The sequence below is a fragment of the Akebia trifoliata genome, chromosome 4 (genome assembly GCF_017979445.1).
Source record: "Akebia trifoliata isolate Shusen 1 chromosome 4, ASM1797944v1, whole genome shotgun sequence".
In the NCBI taxonomy this organism is placed as follows: Eukaryota; Viridiplantae; Streptophyta; class Magnoliopsida; order Ranunculales; family Lardizabalaceae; genus Akebia; species Akebia trifoliata.
This window is the reverse complement of record NC_141378.1, coordinates 21768396-21774408: the sequence shown is the minus strand read 5'-3', so window position 1 is coordinate 21774408 and position 6013 is coordinate 21768396.

Below are 6013 nucleotides of genomic sequence, written 5' to 3'. Positions count from 1 at the left end.
TCAACCTAGATTTTCAAAATATCAAACAAATTTTGTCAAATCTCGAATCAGTCAATGTGATGGATGATTCATATTTGATTATCTAGGCTAAGAGGACCCTTTTCTAGTGTTCTTGATTTTGGACGAGTATCAAAATCACGGTACAAAGTTGGAGTATTGGTGGATAATATGGACATAATGATTTATCTTTCAAGATTTGTCGATGGATTAGATCAAACCTAAAATTTGATCTCATAATATATGAGAACTCATATCTTGCTTTATGGAGGTAATCTTTGGACATTCTGATTTCTCCATTGAGGTTGTGGATGGATCGGATTGGATTGGATCCAAAAATTGTCAAATAATATATAGTAAACCATATTGAAATATTATGGCTTAGACCTATAACTCAGTTGGTTTGACATATTGCAAAACAATGTAAAGGTCGTGTAAGCCTCGTCCTAAAGTCGTGTTTATTTGTCTAACATTGATCTTAACATGAGTGTCCAATAATATAAACAAAATTCAAATTTCACATAAAATTTAACCCAAAATAAGTATTACAGAATATTATTAATTTTTTATTAGTATCACATAAAATATTAAGACAAAACATGAATAAAAATAGAAAATATTTCATTGTCATGATTTTTGACAGGGACTCCACGTTGTGTCTCTATTGATTTTCAAAGTTGTCCAACAATTTGTCGATGTCTCTTTCCACTAAAAATCTTTGGACCTTAAGTTTGAAATTGGGTTTCTAACTAAATTTCTTGTTGTCTTTCTCGCTCTGCCTCGTCAAACAATAAGTCATTACTCTTTTTCTTTTGTTTGCGATTATGTATGATACAACAAGTTATTACTATTTTCATTCGTATTTCAAATAAATATGATTGTATATCATCAAAATAGGAAAACATCTTCATAATATTCTAATAAATAGAATTTTTGGTTTTTTTTTTTTTTTCTTTTGTAGCTTAGGGAGTATCCCCACCTTAGGTGAGACTAGTCTAGACACATGGGGCCACACACACCAACCCACCTTGTCATGTGTTACAAGGGGTAACTAGCCACTTTACGTGGAGGGGCTTATAGAGACTCGAAGTCACAACTTGGGGAACAAACCCACCCATTCGTACCTTACCATCTTAACTAACCCCTGATGGGTGAATTTTAGGTGTTTGATTGTATATTTTCTCTAGTATTCAAATTTCACCCCAATGTGATTTTCAACTATGGGAAGGGAAATGAATTCCCTTCCCACCCAATCTCATCCCTCGGGAGAACGATTTTCTTTCCTCCCACTATTATTCTCTCATGATTATTCGACCACGAAAACTAAAAATCATAGTTTTAAAACTCAACTTGATTGAAATGTCCATTTAGTCAAGTTAGCAACTCATGAGTCAAATAAAATAGTTTAAATTTATAAATATTTAAAAATTAATTTTAATTTTTGAAATTAAGTTTTTTTTTCTCAAAATATAATTATATATAGCCAAATAATTTAAGATTTTGATATGACTAAATACATTTTCAAGCTGATTTAGCTGAGTTGACTCAATGATTTGCCAAGTTTATAGGTGAGTTGGTTACATCGATTTTTGGGGACGATTTCACCTTGAAATCTAATCAGATCGATTCTGAAGTTGACTTGACAAGTTTTAAAACTATTCTAAAACTAATTCTCTTCTCGATATTTTCCTAGGTGTAATGTAATGGTGGAAAACGAATTCCTTAGTATTCATTTTTCTAATACAATTTTCCCAAGGAATTCAAATTCCCTTGAAAATTGAATTCCCTGCAATCTAACTTGAAGGAAATGTCATCACATTTGAATATTTGCTCTGTTAGAAACAATGAATTTTCCCCCTCCTTTTTTTCTGACAAATTCCAAAAATTGGCAAGGAAAAATGGGGAATTAAATTCCTGTTCTAGCACATTATTCATTTTAATTTCTAAATTGATGAATTATGGTTTTTGGAATTAAAATATTTTACCAAAGTGGTAAAAAAATAAATAAAAATAAAGTACCACTGTATGATTTAGTGAAATTATATAAATAGCCTCACAATTGAATTTGTTGAAATATTTAAAAAGGGCACTTTTGTAACTGAACTTGACTTTACCATATCTATTTTATATATTAAAAATGGTAATTTATCATTTTTTATATTAAAATGAATATTGTGCTGAAACGGAAAATTTTCTTTTCAACTCACTGTCCTTCATATTCATTTATTTACATCAATGTAAAGATACCCCCGTATTCTTTATTTTATATGGATCTATCCACTTTATATGAAGTAAAATAAAATTCTTTGACTCCAACCAAATGATTTCGAAATTTTATGATATTCAAACTTTTATTATTTATATTTTGGTTTAATTTTGATGTCTTGCGCGGTTTAAGGAGTGATGTTCAAAGAACATTAAATCAATCCCAAGGGAAATAAAATGACAAATTGGACCTGAAAGTTGAGACGAGAGGTGGAGCCAGGATTTTGCCCATGTGGGAACAACTAAGAGTGAAAAAAAAAAAATAGTTGTAGGGGCAACTAAGATTGAAAAAAATAAATAAATCATGGGGCAATAGTGGCCAATTTTTTAATCCGCCACTAAAATCCGTCATAGTAGCTCACTAATTCATAGACTTTGAAAATTCTTGTGAGGGCAAGTGCCCCCACGCTAAATCCGCCCCTGGTTGAGACTATTGATTTAAAAGATCTAGATTTGGCGATGACCGATATCACTATTCTAGAGTTTATTGACATTGTTATTTATGTTTTTTTGGTCATGAGGTATAGGTCAACTACAAGGTTAGATCTGTTTATTTTAACTTTTTTAATTTTTATGTTTTAGTTTATTGAGTTTGATCATTTATGTTGGTGTTGATAACAACTTCTTGCTAAACATCTACATACGTTGAAAAAAGAAAAAAGAGGGTACATGTAATACCCCACAAACCACACATATTAGGTAAGCAGAAATAAATCCTTGAGGTTGGTCAATGGGGCTTGAACTCAAGATTTTTCCCTTTTTGTAGATCTCTAAGATTTGAGTTTAAAGTGTTATATAGGTGGAATCTATTTACAGATAAGTGTTCCATTAAATAATTTTCCCAAAACCTTTTGAAGAATTAATGTTCAAATCAAAATTGGTTTAGGAAAATCACCAATTAGGATTAATTTTGTTTCTCATAACATTGAAGGATAGGACAAGAAATTAAAGGGATTAGTGGGGGCTAGAAAAGATTAAAGCCCAAGGACTAGAGAGTCCTTCCTTAGCCGTTGGATTCTCACGCGATCCAACTGGTTTTGATTTTAATATTTTTTCATAGGCTTGAATAAAAGGTTTTGAAAAAATTACATAATTGGAGGACATCTTTACGTGATGGCATGCGCATGTTTGTAGATGCGTTTTCTACAATGGACAAGGGCAGATTTAAAATGAGAGTTGTGGGGGCACTTACCCCCACAAGAATTTTCAAAGTTCATATATTGTAACAGATTTTAGCGACGGATAAAAAAATTTATCACTATTACCCTCACAAATTTTTTTTTTCTCCAATCTTAATTGATCTCACAACTATTATTTTTTTCACTCCTAGTTATCCCCACAAAAAATTTCTACTCTTAATTGCTCCCACATGGGCAAAATCCTGGCTTCGCCCCTGAATTGACGAACATGCCCGTGCCACCACGTCAAAGTGTCCCCATGTGTCTACCGACGAGGTCACTCTAGCACGCACGACTATTTTCTATTTTCTACTTTGTATCTAAACGGGAGGATCTGAATTGTTTGACTAAGAAAGGTGGCCCACACATTGTCAAAGTCAATAACCTCTAATGATAATATGACATTCCACGTGGCATTGTACTGCTCAAACTTTATCTCATGCTTCTGTTAACATGGGAGATGGATACTCCACAGTCAATATCTATTAACATCCAGTCTTCCACGCAATCTAAATCTGATCTGCCATAAATAAAGGCCTCAAGATTTTCGCCCAAAACAGATTTTAAAAATCACTTAATTTTATCGATATCTATCGTACACAATTACGCACAGCTGAAGCGTTAGAGAAGTCAGAAGAAAACATAAATCGTGACATTAAAGTAAGATGACGTCACGTGATCGTCGCATGGCAGCACATGCACACCACAAGACAGAGATCACACATGCGTAAGCGTCCGTACCGTTGACGCATCAGGCGTGTGCTTGGCATAGGGACCCACACAAATCAGTTGGATGATGACCACGTTGGTGTCAGATTCTGATCACCAATCAGGTTTATGTCCTGCCAAGGTGAGCCTAAGCCAATACGTAGGTACCTCATTTGGCCTAAGTAAGCATTTTCAAGCAATATTTTAAAAACATAATATGTAATCCAATCAACATTTTGATCAACTGGTCCGATGCGGTCTGATGCGGTTCAATTTGGTTGGACTGATTTTCAAGATTTGAATATTAGTATTGTTCAATACTTCTTTTTTTTTTTAATAATATCTCTCATTATTTTATTTTTTAGTAAAAAAAATAAGACATACTAATCTTTTATGTAATAAATATATTTATTACAACATTAATAAATGCATTTATTATGTTAGTATTTATTATCAAAGCATTTATTATAATAAAGATTGTTAATTCAAAATACTTAAATGCTTATAGTATTTATTATATAAATAAATATTTATTATATCATTGCCTTTTTCACTAAAAGACAAATCTATGAAGAATATTATTGAAAAAAAAAAGTGTTGGACAATGCTAACATCCCCATAAAATAGTAAATATTAGCATTTCCCTAGAGTCGAATCATGGGACATGAGTAAAAACATATGTATTAACAATCATTTTTCAACATATGATTTAGAAGTTTTGGATTAAGTTGATTTTTTTGTGAGGATGATCACTATGATGAGAAGATCATCTTAAAAAAATATTAACCTCATCTGAAACTTCTAACCTCATCAAAAGTAATTTAAACTATGGATCGTCGATTTTTTACCAAAATTTTATGAACCACTTTTGATAGATTTAGAAGTTTCATATTTTTTTGTGAGGATGATCTTCTCATCATAGAGATCATCTTCACAAAAAAAAAAAAAATCAGCTCAATCTAAAATTTCTAATCCATATTTTGAAAAATCATTATTTTTACCTATGTTTTTTACTTATGTCCCATCATCCGCTCCTTATATATAAATTTAAGGAGAACACAAAATATTAATAAGAGTAATTGAGCTCAAATGGATTAATCAAATTGACAATCTAACTAGGATTGCAAGGGTCAACCCAAGCTAAACCCAAGTAGCAGAACCCTCAATATGAACTCTGCTCAACCTGACCATAAGGCATAAACTAAATAACCCAAGCTCAACCCCGAACTTGATTTTCTAAAATCGAGTTGAGTTCAGGTTAGTCCGAGTTAGGTAATTTTGGGTGATTTGGTTGGATTGGGCTCATTGAATAACCATAATTTCATATATATATATATATATATATATATAAAATCACACAAAACCTTCAAATCCATTATTGAGAGAATATTTAGACAAACCATCCAATCGGACTATCAGTCTAATCAGATTTTTAAAACACTATTCTCAAGTTTGACTCTAACAGATTTAGAGCAGGTTCAAGTTGATTTATAGATTGTATAAAAACACTAGAGTTTGCTCGTGCCTTAATCATCATCTTTGGGGTTAAGAGGTAAAAAATTAAAGATAACGAAGTTGTACGGGTATTATTGGAAAAGAGAAGAAAATGAAAGACACTAAAATTGAAGAGATGTTATTGAAAAGATGTAAAAGAGAAAATACAATAAAGTTGAAGGATATTCTTAGAAGAACAATGCTAGAATGATTGCGGACATTGCGTTTGACACTGAGATGACACAAAGGTGGGCTCAGAAGTCAAAACCATAGATGCTTTCCACTCATATCTTGAGGAAAAATATCTATGGTTCTGAGCACACCTCCATGTCCACACAATGTCGTAAGAAGTCATTTAAAAAATTTTCTTC